This window comes from Triturus cristatus, chromosome 6 (genome assembly GCF_964204655.1).
Source record: "Triturus cristatus chromosome 6, aTriCri1.1, whole genome shotgun sequence".
NCBI classification, from domain to species: Eukaryota; Metazoa; Chordata; class Amphibia; order Caudata; family Salamandridae; genus Triturus; species Triturus cristatus.
This window is the reverse complement of record NC_140589.1, coordinates 297162746-297180820: the sequence shown is the minus strand read 5'-3', so window position 1 is coordinate 297180820 and position 18075 is coordinate 297162746.

Genomic DNA, 18075 nt, shown 5'->3' with positions numbered 1-18075 from the left:
AAAGGAGGGGCATTTGCTAATACCAGCACATATGGAGCAGCCACAGGCCATAACTTAAGAGAGGGACTATATTTACCAGCAGTCGCCTTTGAGGAATATCTACTTTAGTACCGTAACATCCTGAAACACCCAGTGCTCTTATAGAAGGTCCTCCAGAAGCAATCAACTTTTGGGTGTACCCTGCCACCATTATTTAGTGCTGACAGTACTACCTCCTTCCGCGTCCTCAATACAGAGTTTTTTAAGCCTTTCATATTCTGTGCTTATCCCTTTACAGCTTCCTCTAAACTGGAAATCCTTTGAGCACAATCTTCAAATGAAGTCCAAATAAAATTTTCCAAACTAAAATAATAAGAGTCCCACGAGGGGGCTACTTCATCCGCTTGTGCGAGTTTCCCTTCTTCCCCCTTTTTCCCTGCCAATACTTTACCTGACATTTTGGGAGCATTCACCATACTTCTTGCCTTCTTTTTCAACGGAGCAGTACTATGCTAAGATGAAGCTGATGGAGCATGTAGAGCCCTTAACCAAATGAGTTTTGTTGAGGTTCTGTAGACATCACAATTTCAGCTTTCGAACAGGTGAGACATATCACATTCAATCCAGGGAGCTCCACCACTACCCCTATTAGGGATTACAGTCAACAAATGTTCCTTGTGTACTCACTCAAGGAATGCAGGGCAACAAAACCAAGATCTTAGAGATGGGGCACAGCCCTACCTCCTTCAGGCTCTGACGGGTGTGGATATGCCCGCCCTTGGCCCAAGCACAGCCCCTGAGGCAGGAGAATAAAGTGGGGTTTGAAGTGCAAATCACGGACAGGGATTGCTCTGCTCCACCCTGCCCCCTCCTTTACTCCCAATGTTTTCTGAAGCTTGTGGGCCCCCCTACCTGCAGCACAAACAGTCCACTTATGAATTAACCAATCAGAAGGCTCACATTGAGTGCTATAACAGGGATAATGGAACTACATACATTTGCATAATGTACTTACTAAGCAATGTGGATTAATATGCACTGGTCTGTGACATCTTTATATATCGGAACAGAAAATTAAGGTGGCTAAGTACACTGTCATGCACACTCACAAGTTCTCAATAAAGTGAAAGGAAGAGTAAGTGAAGATCAAATATCTGGTGCTCAAGAAGTGAAGAATGGCCACCAAACAACCCTTAAAGAACAACTCCTAATTAGTAATAACACATTTGAGCACTAATTCAGCAAAAAAAGAAAAACAGTCAATACTGTGAGTTTAAATTTAAGTCACTTCAAGGTTTTATTTTCTTCATTAGATCTTCAAAGGTCTGCTAGCCAAGACCTGTTTTGTTGTCTGTACTATATGCCATCAACTTCTTCAGCGCTAGAATAAGTAGAAATATAGTTCTGAACTATATAAACCTTGTTTATGGTATTTAGTCTATAGCACACCAAGTATGCATGTGTGGATAATCTTGAAAGTAACCCTCACTGTTTTCTCATCTGAGAGCCACAAGCATGGGTAATCTTGGTGGAGGATGTTGGGATTGTTTAAATATAGGGGTGAGGAGTGACATCAAGACAGTCACCTAGTCAAGAAGAGGAGATTTGATCAGTGCAAGATGGAGCGGATGAGTTGGAGAGGCCACAAAATAGGGTTTAGTAGAGGAATGTGAAGGAGGAGATTGGCTGTGATTGGCCAGCAGTTCAGAGCGAAAGTTTGCAGGGTAAACCTGCACAATATTTAGCAAGTGTACCTTTCTGGACCAAATATTGTGAACTAAATAAGCAAACCTCAATGGTCAGAGATGTAAAGAGTTAAAGCAAGGCCCGATGTGGCAACGAGACTCGAGTCTTACCATATGATAAGGCCCTCTTAAATGCAGACATCTCCGCTCCTGCCAACTGGCCCTGGCCAGCATCCCACAGATCCGCAAGTCCACGGCTGGAGGAAGATCCTTCTCCTACCTCGCTGCGAAGCCCTGGAACTCCCTGCCTCTGCACCTCAGGCAATAACCATTGCTGCCGCAATTCAGGGTGGACCTCAAGACCTGTCTCTGCGACTGAACCGCAGACCCAGCCCCGCCGCCAGCACTTTGAGACCCTGACAGGTGAATAGTCGAGCTTTATTAGTCCCTGATTGATTAATTGATCGATTGAAATGTGCTAGTTCCCACTTCATGAAAAATGTAATCACACTGTTTGCCTTTTACAAATATTTCTGCACATTCTCCAAAATACTGGAACTGATGCTGGTAAGAGTGTGGTCTTTTGGGGGTGTGGTGTGACGAGAATGACCCATCGAGAGGGTGTCAGTCGAAACGTCTTTTCCTGGGCAGTGGATGCTAATAAGAGTATGAAACAAGGAGCAAAACTTAAAATGGCCAATCCCCAGACCCAACGCTGGCTCATAGCCCAGTCTTACAAAAAAACGGCTTAAATGGCTCCACGCTGATCACACGCCAAAATGTTCATAAACGTGTGACAGGAAAATTACAGTGTTCCGTATCATTAATAACGCCTAATATGGACTTTCCAAAATTCGATTTTTTAAAGAAAATAATAAAAAATTTCACAAGTGCTTATGCGCTTGCAAATGAAACTTTCAAGTAGCCGGGTTTATTGTCATTTCACATTCTACAGATGTCCCCGCTGTCGGCTACTGTAAACAATTAGCAGTTTTCTAGTGCATTGAAGTTACTTGCTTCTTGCGGTATAATTCGGTTTTACTGCTCTCCTGTGCCGCCGCGTGTGGGTAATGAGTGCGCAGCACACAACGCAGCACTGTTTGCTTTGCATTTCGCCTGCAGCTATCGTAAGAGGAGACCAAGCAGCCAGCAGGGTCTGCCGAGAGCTTCCAAGCGATTGTAAATGTCTTTGTGTGAAATAGTTGCTATTGTGTAAAAAAGGATGGTTTCTATTTCTGCGAAATTTTCTCTTGAGACTCGATCCATGTCTTGGAGTTGGGATTAAATTTGAGCTTAATTTAATTTTTAAACCAAGAACAAACGGGGACATAAAGCGTATTTCTTGATTGTACTTTAATCAACCCTCGAATACATAATATGACCATGCGAAATTAAACGTATCAACTTGTTTGCAAGAACGTGATTTCAAGAGTTAGGGCCATATGTATCGACTGGTTTGCAAGTAACACATTTTTCCATACACACAGAATAAATAAAGCCCTTTGATACATCTGGATCTTAGTTACTATTAGACAATACTCGGCCAAATTCGGAAAACGTTTTGTGCAAAACAAACACTTGAATTTGCAGTCGTAAATGTGAAATCCTGATTCATGCCATTAGGTAATTAAGATATTTCCAAACATAAATTCCACTCATACATGTGGAAAATCTACAAGTAAGGTGAAATTTCAAAAATCATATGTTTAGGGCTAGAGGTGGGAAAAAATTGTTAGGGGAGTGAGGAGAGGGGGTGGAAAAAGCTCAGAACACCAGCCAAGGTGGACCTTTGTAGGTGTTGACATACATCTTGCATGGCCATTCTCACTCTCAACACACAAAAGGTGATGGAAGGAATGCTTGCCAGTAGTCGATACCGCTGGCTATTGATATCGGTAGCATTCCAAGCCATCGTTTTGCACCCACTGTGCCTCTGTAGAAAATGAGCCAAACTACTTTGGGGCAGATTTACAAGCCCCTGCGACACTTTTACGCTGCCGTTGCTTCACTTCTGTGACACAGCAGTGTCGTAAACAATGCGCCACATTGCGACATATTTACAAAGTGGCGCATCTAGGGAGATGCGTCACGTTGTAAAGCCCTGCGCTACATTATACCTGCGTCAGGTATAATGTATGCATGGTGGGCGTTCTGACTCAAGAAAGCCTTGTAAAAGTGGCGCAGTGAAATCTACTAGTTTCCACAGAGTCACTTTTACGATGCCGCTGAGTCAAAACCTTACGCCTGTGACGCAGCACAATAAGTATAGGCCGCCTCTGAGCATTGCTGGAGTTGCGTCGCGCTTGCGACACAACTCCACCAATGTGCTGCCCTTACGACAAAAGATGCGACACGCATCTGTCTATCCTTGCGCCACGGTGCGCAACATTGTAACATGGTGACGCAAGGGTATTTTTGCGTGTCGCATCTTAACTGGTGCATCCCTGCTAATATGCAGAGATGCGCCAGTTCTTGTAAATCTGCCCCTTTACCTCTATCTCAGGGAGCCAATAAAGTCTGTTGGAAGTGAGGTCTGCATAGCTATTTTGTAGGTAGTCAGTTACCAGGACATGGCGATGTTGGTGCATAAAACACTAAAATCTACACGTTATGCCCCAAAAAAGTTGGAACAGGTGATAGTTATAACAGCTGATAAAATTCAAACCCTTTGTGTTGGATTTTATGAGGTACGTGACACTCAGGTCCTTAATGTATAATTTGCTGGCATTAAACTGTAACTTAAAAATGGCTCTAGTAGACACATTTTGGAATGTAGGTTGTGGTAATGCATGTAAACAAATGTCATATACATATAATGGATAGTAAGAGCATGGGCGTAGCTATCTATGGTGTTGCAAAATCGGTGGCACCGGGGCCCAGTGGACTGAGGGACCCACTCAACTCAGGAGGGCAACTTTCTTCGCTGGCACTCGGACCCATAGCACTCTTGAGGCACTAGTGAGTGAGAGCAGCTAAATGGTCTAAAGTACGGCCTCCTCACCAAACGTTCAAAATACCAAAAGTACTACACTCCTCAAAGCCTTAGCCCAATCCACTATGGAACTATCTTATGTCCATATGCTCTCATTAGCTGATGAACACTTTCCCACCTTGTGTTTTATACTCCATCCTTGGCTTCTCCATCTAGCTCTGAGAAGCACCCACAACACTACTCTCATCCAGTCATCTAGTACTGTACACCCAATCTGGGTGATGTTTAGTTCCTTCAGTCAGTCAATCAATCATTCAATCATGGCATTTGTAAAGCGCACTACATACCCGTGAGGGTCTCAAGGCGCTGGGGGGGGGGGGGGGGGAGGGGGGGAGCTGCTAATGTTCGAAGATCCAGGTCTTGAGAAGTCTTCTGAAGGTCAGAAGGTCTTCGGTCTGCCGTAGCCGGATGGGGAGGGTGTTCCATGTCTTGGCGGCGAGGTGGGAGAATGATCTGCTGCCGGCGGTCATTCATCGGATGCGGGGGACGGTGGCGAGGGCGAGGTCTGCGGAGCGGAGCTGGCGGGTGGGGGTGTAGAGGCTGAGTCGGCTGTTGAGGTACATTGGTCCGGTGTTGTGGTTTGGTGTATATCTAACCTTTGAGACACCGGTCTCCCGTAAGTAAAAAAATGATGTACAATTATACGAGTCAAAATTCTGGGAATTTTGCATAGTGCTACATTTGAACATTTCACAACTTTCTTAGCCGTATTTATAACTTCCACACAGGCCTGAGGGGATGGGCAGGCAGAAGTGAGGCTTCTGAAGTAAGGCATTCTCCTAAGTACTGCTGGACGCTGCACAGACTTATTCAGTACACTGATGATCCAAGTAAGGGGCTGCAGGGATGTAGAGTAGTGTATGAGTCAATGACATTGCTTGGCATACAAAATGACCAGATACATCATCAAACACTGTAATATGACTAACTATTGCGCAGGAAAAGCCCCTTGCTTGGCACAAACTTGGGGGCTTATTTACAAGCCCCTTGCACCACTTTTGCGTCACTTTTCCCATGTTAAAAATGACGCAAAAGTGGCGCAAGGGGCTTTAAATAAGCCCCTTGGAGCTTTTGAAAATGGTGGCAGAGGGCCAGGACACTGTTAAGGTTCAGGACCTGGAGAGAGAAATGGGTTAAGAGATCCTGGTGCAAGAGGAGCTCTTAATGTGGCAAGGAAGTGCACGGACACTGTTTCTAGGTCATCAGGATTTTGATCACTTTAAAAACTGTTCAGATTTCCGAACACTTAGGCACTTTCAGAAATATGTGCTATCACACACACTGGAAACACCCTCAGTGTCACAAAACATGACTCATTATGTGAACAGGTAGGGTGGATTGAAATTGTGCTTAAAAATGCCAGAGTTTCTAATCTGAGCCCTCAGGAATGCAGGGGATTAGGCCTGCTTGCTTGTTGCTAACTCCTGTAAATTAGTACAAAGCCGATACACTAGCTAATACCAGGATTATTCTACTAATGCAGGCTCCACACAATGCACACTGCTTTCAGACATCAAAGCAACCCGTGTAATGCTAACACGGCCTCTGCTTTTATGCTAATGTCTGCGATTCCACCCTGGATTAATAACCTCACATAATTCGTGCAAGCACAGGCCCCAGAGAGGCAACGGAACTTTTGAGAACAGGTTGTCTTCAGGGGGATGTCCACACTCTTTCAGACTGTGTTAGCAGAAGTAAAGGTGCTTGATCTGAATGAATCTCACCTGAGTTGTGTCGTCGTGTAAACAAAAGAGAAGTCTGAAGTGTTGTGGGAGGCGTGCTCTCCGAGGCCACCAGAGAAGATGAAACGTTTCTTTCAGTTTACAAAATCTCCAGCGTGTGGGGTGTTCTTGATCACAGCACGTTGGTGGAATCAGTTCTCCTCTCATAAGAGGCCAAGAGTCTCTTTGGCAGATATTTGAACCAAGTAAATGACAGGACTGCTGAGTACGCACCGCACGCCAATCAGAAGAAATGGCTGGGCGGGAGTGCTAACCATCACACTTCACATGGAAATGTCAATATTTCACCATTTTCCTACCTTGACATGGACAGGAAGGTAGTCATTATGTAGTGTGTGTGTATATGTGTGTGTGTAAGTGTGTGTGCGTGTGTATATGTGTGTGTGAATATATATGTATATATACGATGTGCTTTTATATGCATAACAAAATGATAGTGTCAATGATCAAAACTTGCTTAGAAAACAACTACTTCCTTTAAAAAAATCAGGTGTATCAACAAACTAGGGGAGTAGCTATGGGGGCGTGCTTCTCCCCTAGTTATGCCTGCTTACACATGGGGCTCTGGGAAGAGCAAGTCCTCAAGTCCTCAAGACCAAATATGCGGAAATTCTGAGTCACCATGTATGTCATTGGTATAGATATATTGATGACCTGTTTCTGATTTGGAGGGGCCCCGAACATCTGGCACTCCAATTCATCGAACAGATCAATTGCAATGATCTGAATCTGCAATTCACTGCGCATTTGAGTAGACACAAGGTTTTGTTTTTGGATGTTGAGGTGTATATCAGTGACAATAAAATCTCAACTAGAATGTATAGAAAACCAACGGCTGGTAACACAATATTACACGCCAGCAGCCACCATCCTAGACACCTCATTGAAAGCACACCATATGGGGAAATGCTGCGAATTAAGCGCATATGCAGCACCCCAGATGAGTGCAAGCTGGCCCAGCAGGAAAGCAAGGAAAGGTTCATTGCCAGAGGCTACTCCTCCAAGGTAGTTGATAGAGCGATTGCTAAGACCGCCAATATCCTAAGAGAGGATATGCTTTCCACAAAGGCTGACCATCGGGATTTAACTCAAGACAACATCAACCCAGTCACGCGAATGATTTTAACATATAACAAGCAACATTAAATCATTCGTAAAATATTTAACAAAAACTGGGGTATAATAATGACAATGAGAAATTGCAGGTCCACAAGAGGATACTCCAGCACATCAGGGCCAACAATAACTGTGACCCAGCATATCCTGTTGCGAGACACTTCAAGGACACACATGGTAACAATCCTGACCTCCTACAATACTATGTGATAGATTCAATCCCACCACTATGAAGGGGAGGCAACCGAGAAGAACGATTACGCCAACTGGAAACCAGGTATATCCTGGAGTTAGACACAAAGTTTCCGTCAGGTCTGAACTCCAGTGAGGATTTTTATACCTGTTTATGATGAATGCCAGCTCCCCTTGAACTATTAACTGATTAGCTCCTAACCTGCATACATTTTAATAAAATGTCTTGTCTATGTTCAGCCGTTTTTAATTGTATATATGCCTCCTTAACCCCATTTTATAGTTATTAGTTTCAACACTTAGCACTTTATGAGCCGTAACTGGTTCGATTGGGTGGCACATTTAGCACTAGCACTTTTAATCATAATCAAGTGGATGAGTTGAACCAAGGCCCACTTTGGGCAATATCAAACAAATAGGCACCAAACCAGCGTAGGACACACTGTGATGTAGCTCTATTTCTCCAATCTGGTACATACCAGCATGTATAGGGCTATCATAGGAGTGTTTACAGTCGGCATGTTTACATTTAAACTGTGAATTTATTTCTATTTATGGTTCTTATCATGTTTGTAATTATTTTATATTTTTATAAACTTTTATAGAAATATATTTCGTACAAGCCAATTGATATAAAATATAATGAATTGGCTCAACCATTTTTAACTATTTTGTTTTTCAAATGTTTTTAAATGAGATTTGTCATATTTTGCTGTAAATACGTGTTTGTGTCCTAATTACAAAGGATTTTAGAATGGTTTTTATTTTGCCTATGAAGCAACTCTTACATGTCTATGAATTTTGTCATGTGATCGGTCAGGAGACTATGCACAAGCACATTTTGGGACATGCGCGTTAAGTGAACAAGACCTCTTAAAGGTCGAAATGCGTCGTGGCAGAGGTGGGTGGCATCAAATAAACATTTATGCACTGCAAATTAGGTCCGTTTTTGTCCTTGTCCCCTCAAGTGGCTGTTGTCTGGCGAAGTTCTGGGATATATATATAAATATATATATATATATATATATATATATATATATATATTACCTACTGGCGGTCGCCAGTAGGTAGTTATAGTTAGGACCCTGTTTCCATAGGAAAACCGCAACATTCTATTTTGAATAACTTTGGCGCCGGTCGACGAATCCTCGCGAAATTTTCAAAATAGGTGGGGCGCTGCGCTCCGCTCCTACCCTGAAAGTCTCGGGGGGATTCGTCAAGCGGGGGCTGAGATAAAAGGGGGGTCCCAAAACACGTTTTTCCCATGCATTTTTCCATAGGACCTTTAGACACAGCTACAGCCCGAACTGCTGAACAGAGTTCCTTGAAATTTGGCAGAGAGGTAGTCTACAGGTCAAGGAAGTGCCTTTTGTAGGTTTGGTGTAAATCTGTTCAGTAGATTCTGAGAAAATAGCCTTTAAATCAATATATATATCTGAGCCAGCTTACGGTGCGCTTACGGTGCGCTTACCGTAAGCGTACGGTGACGTGCGCGAGCGCGATTCTGATTGGCTGTTCGATCTAAGTAAACATTCGAATCGGTCGAAACCAGGAAGCGGCGGCCGCCATTTTCTCTCTCGCACTCTGAGGGGGGCAGCATAAACAAAGTCAAAAAACATCTAAAGGGGTAGTATATTTAGTTCTTAACCACCCAGCATCGATATAGGTGTCCCCCAACAACCCCCAAGGCCAAAAAAACAATTTTAATTTTTTTCGAAAATCGCCGATTACGCTTACCGTACGCGTACGGTTAAAATTATTAAAAAAAAAAAATTATCCACACTATCCCCACCCCTTGTGCAAATGATGCCCGAAGGGCACCATTTGTGCATGGCATATATAAATCAAGGAAACTAAAAATGAATACCTTTCACAACGAAGCACATAATATGTCCCCCATGTGCGCACGGTGCGCGAAGTGCATCGTGAATACATGGCCCATCCCGCGTGACCACCGTGCGTGCACGGCACTAACTGCGTAAAGTGGGCGCGTTCTCACTGTGCGCGCACGGTGCGCGAAGCGCACCGTGCGCGCACGGAACGAACTGCGTTAACTGGGCGCGCACGCCACGAATGGCGTAAAGTAACTTAGCATTTAAAAAACCGTACAAATTCACTGAAAAAACCATAGGTTTCACACACATTATAGTTAGGAATTAGCATTTAAAAAACCTTGCAAATTCACTGAAAAAACCATAGGTTTCAGGGGTGTTATAGTTAGCTGTACATTTCACTCGTAAAAAACCAATGAAATTCCCCCGTTATAGTTATTGCAGGCAACTATAACTCACGCGACCGCAATCCTCTGCTGATGACATATGTGTCTTTATGAAAAAAAAAAATTTGTAATATATGTATAGCTAAAATTTAATGGAAGTGGAGTGAAATGTACAGCTAACTATAACTTGTGTGAAACCTATGGTTTTTTCAGTGAATATATATATATATATATATATATATATATATATATATTTGGGGCATTTGGTCAGCATGGGGTTAAACAATCACGCCCCTTGTGCCAGCTTGGCCAGTTTCCTCTTTGTACCACTTTAGTAGCCGCTGGATAAACTCGCCAATTCTTTGCTCTGGCACCCTTATGGCACCCGAGTAGTGTGGCCTTGGGCCTTCACCATGAGGTCTGACCCTCTGACTTGAATCAATCCTGCAGGTGTGGTCTGCACACACTTAAGTTGATCTATTTCCTGACAGCACAAGAGAATTCCTGACCAGTCACTGCAGCAGTTTTAATACCCGCCTCCGCACTAGTCTAGAGGAACTTATATCCAGTGTAGAAATGGTGCCATGGGCATAGCACAAAAAAGATCACGTTTTGGCAAAGTCAAAAGGTCGGGCATTGGGAAGTTGGTGTGATGGTTCATTTTTTTATTGCAAGAATTTGCCCCAAAAACTAAAAAGAAGCAGAAAAAGGAAAACATGCCACTTCCTAAACTTTGTGGCTAAATGCTTGAAATAAACAATTTAAACATTGGCATGTACAATACAGATCTAATGACATTACCAGTGCTTGTTTAGTTAGCAATTGCATTTTAAAGCAAAAATGCAAATTTTACAGAGGAAGGCGGTAAGGGGTGAGGGCATGATAACAACGGCCACATTTATTCAAAGGCCTTACCATTACCCACTCTCCAAAACAGGTTTCTGCTCGACTGTTTATTTTTTAGGAATAGTAGTAATACCAGTGGGAGTAGTAAGAAGAGTATTAGAGTTAGTGGTAGTAGATGTGGTGCACAGAATTGTAGAAAGTTCATAATTGTCAGGAGACATAACAGACTATAAAAGTTCTAAAAATCCCGAGGGATAGGTAATAAATGGAGTCCCTGCATTTCTTTGCACTGCTATGTGCTTGGAAAAACGTCCTGCCTTCAGATTTTCAAATTGTTACTAACATAACTAGGTTTTTCTCTGGTTGCGTTGTAACCTCTCTGCCTCCATTATCAACAGTCCTAAATTAGTCTGGTCTTAATTTTTTTGTTGTTGCAGTTTGATATAGCAGGAACTTGACCCGAAGGTATCAGAGCGCTTTACAGGAGCACCAGTTGAATTACAGATAGACACATTCATTTATAGGCACAGACAGATTAAGCGAATTGCCCAGATTCTCAGGATGTTTGAGTTTCCTGCCAGACTCGAACCTGGGGGCATATTATCAAGGACGGCGTTAAAATTATTGCCGGTTTAGCGGCAGAAAACTGCCACAAAAGCGGCGACAATGGGCTTGATAATATGCCCTGGAGAATTCCTATAGAAGCCCATGTTCACAGCAGAACCTGGGCTTCTATTGGAATTCTCAAGGGCATATTATCAAGCCCATTATCGCCGCTTTATCTGCAGTTTTCTGCCGCTAATCCGGCGATAATTTTTAACGCTGTCCTTGATAATATGCCCACTGGCTCTCCAGCTTCCAAGTCGCCACCCTAGCCGTTAAGCCATACCCTCTCCTAATTGCTTGCATAGGCCTTCCCTGGTAATACTATCAAGGCGTCTTCCAATCCCTTACGGCCCCGCTGAGATCTCCACTTAACATGGTACATTTTAACTAATAATGCTGTTTGCATCATTGCCAGACCCTGAAACCCCACCAAGCCCCCTAGCAGAGAACAATACCAGCTAAGCAGCTAAAACAGCATCAACTGAATGATACAGCTTTCCCTGGCCATGGGGTTAGGCTGAGTACCACTTCTGCAAATGCCTGCATCATTCCTGACACTTTTCTTTTGATCTCTGCAAATTAATGGTGCCACAGAGGCTCACCTCGATTTCCCTTGGGCTCCTCTTCTCCTCAGATGAACTCTGTGCTGTGATCTCTCGAGGTTAATTAAGTTGCACCAGGATTTCCTAATTGCCTTGTAGATTAATGCTTTAGGAAATAAGACTGTCATTATTGGAACACGATTTTAACTGGGTACATTTGCTGCTGTTCATGTATGTCTACCCGCTCCAGCATCTTTATTTTCCTCATTGATACCCTATGACACTGACAAAGCTTGGAACCTTCCCAACACCAAACACTTGACACCCTTAACCACCAGTGCCGGATTCAACCCTGAGGAGGGCCCTGGGCAGTCGCAAATTATCTCCTAATCCGTTTTTAATTTTACCAACCAACAATTTTAACAAACCACTACTTTACATTAATACAGTATGTTATTTATACAGTCTTTAATGTAAAGTTTTCCTTACTTTGAGTTGATTAATGTTTTTCTATCTTTTGGAAACCATTTAAGAAAGCTTGATTGTAATTTTCCTTCAAGATCAAATCAATATTATTTTGATCCGTTGTCGCGGGGCCTCTCAAAGGAGTGGTGTGTGCCTTCTCTTCCTGAGGTAATCCAGAACTGATAAGCACGAATTGTATTTATATATATATAGCGCTTCATAGTGCTACCCTGAGGCGACGTTTCGCTGAGAGCCTTTCTGCCCCTGAAAGCTTTCCAACTGGGGGCACACTCCTATGCCGGCCTATGCATGGTTTCTCCAGGACCCACAGTGTAGTGCACCCCTTCTTCTCCATGTTGACTGCAGTCGCCTCACCGCCTTCTCTGACATCGTGCAAAAACCTCCTCTTACCTGACACTACTCCCATATCTTCTAGAAGTTTTCACAAACCTTGCCTGTGCACTGTCAGTGCATTCTGCCTAAACTAAACATGCTTTATAACTGGAGAACTTTTCTCTTGGTCTTACACTTTCTCAAAACTGATTCTGTTATGACTCCATAGTGTGACCTGCAATCTTACACTGTCTGAATGTGCGTTCACTAAATCTGTTACAAATATAAAATCTGACTTGATCTTCTACTTCCTAATAGAGCCTGTACAAAATGTATTCAAACATAAAATCTTTCTTCTAATCTTACAATTTGTGGAAGTGCCTGCCCTTAATCTACCCTAACAAAAGTAATAATTACCTCCCCATCAGGAGTGATTGTAATAAGGGTTGAGTTTAAGTCGATGATGGGCCCCCAAGAGTCCATCTGCACCACATAAGACAGCCACTCTTTCTAAATGGGTAACATCATTGGGCCCAAGAAGCCCATGGATAATATGGCACGCGGAAAAGAGGGACTACACAGTTTAATCTTCACCCAATTGCTCAATTTCCCAATTGGATTATTTCTTGATACTAGTTGTCAAACCTGCCTGGAAAAACTCCAACTTTTTATCTCCCTCCCCTTCTTCTGGTGGGAACCCTGACCACCCTTTTGGGAGTCCCCCAGATAACTTCTTGGACACTCTGGTGCTGACCTAGAGGTCCGGCTCCTCAGCAAGCTTGCTGGGGTCAGGCAGCTTGTTGTCTACCAGGTGTTGGTGAAGCTCTGTAAATCAGGTATTGAACATGTGCTCCCTCGGGACAAGGTTATACAGACCAACAAAATAATTCACCCTGATGCCCCTCCCACAGTCCTTCAGTGCCTAGATGGCATAATCTAAGAACTGGCTTGGAAGTTCGTGCCTGTCCCTGAACCTCTGATGGTACTTTTCAGGGCTCAGCCCAAATTTGGTAAGAAGGAGGGCCTTCATGGGGCCATACTTGGTCTGGTCCTTTACCTCTAGTGCCAGGAGTGTGTCCCTCCCCACTGTGGGCATGTACCTTCACAAGCCACCTCCCCAGTACCTCTCTGCAACCTTGTGTACACCCAAACTGCCTCATATGCTGGGAGCCATTTATCTATATCATCTCCACCCACATAACCGGGCACCAAGTTCTTGGGTATGCGTACACTCACCTCTCCAGTGGACCCTGCTGGTACATTGCCACCAATATTGCTGGAGTCCATCTGCCTTGCTCTTAAGTCCAGTATCCTGAGACTGAGTTTATGGGTCATACTCCTCTCTCCCACTGTCAGTCTCTAGCTTGCCATGATATCCTCAGATTCCAGTTTTAGTTATGCTAGCTCCAGCTCCAGTTTGAGCTTCCTCTCCTACTTCCTGTCCTCCAGCTCTTGTGGCAGACGCACTGTTTCATGCTCCATCCTGGGCATCTATGGCATCCTGGTCATTTGCAGGTGTTGACTGGGCTATTTTGGCAGCTCAGAACCCTGTACTGGGTCCTGCCTCTCTTCATCCTCTGTTTGTGCTTCCTCCTCCTCATTGTCATCCATGTCCTCCTCTCCTGAGGTGGACTGCCATCTTTGCACCTCCTCATAGGCCAGAGAGCTACCTGAAGAACCAGTTTGGTAGCCCTCCTGTCTGCTATCAGCCCCCTCTGCTTGCAGAACTTCAGCAGCTCAGCCCTGGTGAAGGTGTCAAAGTAGCACAGATCCAGTTCCATGGTGCAAAAAGGAAGGTAGGGCACTTACATTTAGCAAAGGGAGAAAGCAGCCATTTGACAACTGAAGGGAGAATTTAAAAAGTGGCCACTCTGATGTCAAATTATTTATCTGTGTAACACAAATCACTGTATGGTACTGCACAAACACAAGTCCTGATCCACACCGCTGAACACCAATTTGAAAAATTGGGCTGTTGTTGGAGGGGGTGTGAACCCTGGTCAAGCAACAGCCACAGTCCCTTGTAGGGTGAACCACAAAAAGCCACTAGTTTAAGCTGTGCTTCACCCTAAGTAGCTTGGTACAAAAAGTAGCCAGGCTTAACGTAGAGGCAAAGTGTATAGTATTTATGCAGCACACAAACAGTAATAAAGTGAAAACACAACACAAGAACAATTCCAAACCAATTTCGAAAAATAGAGTACATTTAATCAATTATGTGACACCTAAATGACAAAAATCCAATCGGTAGAACAGGAGTTATGAATTTTTAAAGTTTTTAGTAAAAACTTCTGCCTAAAAGATCAAAGCGCCAGTGGCAGATATCTAGTCGTGCGAGCCCAGGTCAAAGTCAAAAGTTATGGCGACTGTGATGGAGCGCAGTTTGGATACAAGAAGTGGATTGGGCCAGGTCAGCGCTTACCTTCGGACTTAAAAGAAATTCTGTGAAAAAGTGAGAAGGTAAAGTTCTGTGGGGCAAGGCTGCAGGAGATGTTGCCGGAGGGCGTGCTGTTGTCGGAGGGCCTTGGGTCAAAGCCACTCTGAAGATTTGTACGTTCGGACTTAGTCACCAAAATAGAAGTCGAAAAATTTCCTGAGGGACGAGGCAAAGGGCTGTAGCGAAGACAGCTCCATGAGGTTGGATACCCATTTAGCAAAGGACCGCTGAAAATGATTTGCTGCTGCAGAGACAAATGTAGCAGGAGAAGCTGCAAAGTTAATTCAAATGGCGATGCACCTTGGGTGGATAAGCGAGTCGATTGGTCCCAGTCTCTTCCTTGCTACCAGAGTACTTTTGGGCAAAATTTGTCTAAGTCCTCGTTTTTTTTTTTTTTTTGCCATCTGGGCACCTTTAGCACCACCACCAAGGGTCCGGGGTCGGTAGGACAACTCTTCGGGGTTCAGGTCTTCCACGTAGTGCTTTAGGGCCTTTTTTAGTTGCAGTCTCTTGACAACCCACACAAGTGACGTACCATTGTTACCGGGAGACTTGGGGCAAATGCTGGGTGGTGGGAAATGTGTGATTCCCAGCAGATTCCAAAACTTTCCATCACAAAAATGTGAGGAAAATGTGCTTTTTTAGTAAAAGGTTGAGGTTTGCAAGGGATTCTGGGTTAAAAAAAACCTAGTTAGAGCCTCACAAATCACCCCTCTCTGCATTTTCCCGGGTGTCTAGTTTTCAAAAATGGGCTAGTTTGCTAGGTTTCCCTAGGTGCCAGCTGAGATAAGTCTCAAAATCCACAGCTAACCGCTTTGCACTAGGCCTACCCACAGAAGTGAGGTACCATTTTTATTGGAAGGCATGTGGGAGCATAGGATAGTGGAATATTCCTTATTACCAATTACATTTTGCTGCATTTGTGCCTTCCAATTGTAAACCAGTGTGTCAGAAAGACATTTTGAAAAATAACTTCTAAATCATATGCCAGTAAGGGTAGCCACATGTTCAGAGATGTACACATAACCACTGCTCCTAAACTCCATCTTGTGCCCATTTCAGAAATACATAGGTTTACTTGATACCCATTTTTCATTCTACATGTGTCACCTTATGAATTGGTCTATGTTCAGAACACAATGAAAAACCATTGTACAATGTAGCTGAGTTGTTGGTTCTGGGTACCCTGGGTTCTTGGAGAACCTAAAAACCCTCTACATCCTCACAACCAGAAGGGTCAAGCGGACGTGATACAATATTGCTTATGTAAATAGTCCATTGTTACAGAGGGAAACATTGTCACAAATGGCAGTTGTTCCTACTCATTTTCAATATTCTTTTATTTTAACCGTTAGTTTCTTTAGGAAAACCTTGAGGGTTCTATACATATGACACCTTGCTGAATTCAGAATGTAGTCTACTTTTCAGAAATCTATAGCTTTCCTAGACCACCCATGGGTTTCACACCGATTTCCACCACAAACGGGAAGTAGGTTGGGAGCATAAACAATAAGAAAAGTGGGCAACCTCTTTGACAAATGTAAAAACGGTAGAAAAAAAAATATGTTTTTCTTCAGTTCTACATGTCCTTGAAAGCTGAGAAGATGGTGATTTCAGCACAGTGAACTGTTTGTTGATGCTATTTTTAGGAAAAAACACAGACACTGTTATCCAGAGCACTTTTTTGCTATTTTTCACAAAAAAACTCAATATGTAGCTATGATTTACCTATTTTATCAGACCCCTCCAGGGGAATCCCCAAACCCTGTGAGGGTACCTTTAGAATCCCCAGGATGTTGGAAAAAAGGACAGACATTTGGTGTGGATACCTCTTCTGGAAAAAAAAGTTATGCAGCTCTAAGCACAAACTACCTGAAATGGCCAAACTAGGGCTCAGCCTGGGGAGGGGGACTAAGGGGTACCAGCATTTAAGGGTTTAAGGAAAATCCTTCTACAATAATCAGTTGCCACATTTTCCATCCCTGGAAGATAAACTGGCTTCAAGGATAACTGAATTTGTTCTGCACAGGGACAAATCTCTTGTGCTAACAGATTTAGGGATTGGACTTTGCAGCTCAGTTGATGATTGATATATCCCATGACACTCGGGTTGTTTGTCTGATCTGAATATCTTGACCTGCAACCCTCTCAACAGAACTTGAAAGTGCTAAATGGACTGATTTTAGCTCCATCCAAATGGATGAGGCCCTCGCTTTCAGAACTGACCACCAGCCCTGAACTGGGTATTGGTCTAATAAGGCACCCCATCCCTTTAGGCTGGCAAATGTTGTCATGACATTTGTAGGCATACTCTTAACTAAGGACCTCACAGTTTTCCTCCTTCGAACCACCACTGTAACTCCAGAGACAATGTGGGATCCCCTGAAGCCTCCTGCTCGTAATTCCCTAATATCGGCTTCTAGTGAGAAAGGAGGTGACTGACGACAGGACACAAGTACATTCTGGCCCACGGTAGAATAATCACTGTAGATGACATCAGTCCTTGTACTCTTTAACAGTCTCTGACTAAAGCTAACTGAGATGCCAAAAGCATCGTCAATGCCGTCATCAACTTTTGCCTCCTCACATGCGAAAGGAAAACTATGCCGAGCTCTGTTTTGAAGACAGCTCCAATGGACTATTGTTCCTGCATAGGGATCAAGTGAGATTTCTCTCAGTTCTGATAAAAAATCCATAACACTCACCTCCTTGACTTGAGTCTGTGTTTGAGAAAAAGAAGAAGAAGAGAAGAGCCAGTCATTAAGGAATGGAAATACTTGAATACCTTTAAAATGAATAAATCCAACCACTGAAACTGTCACCTTGGTGAAAACCCACAGTGAAGATGGCAAACAAAACAACAATACCTGAAACTGATAGTAATCTTAGGGGACACAAACAAACACAGGCATTTTGGGGACT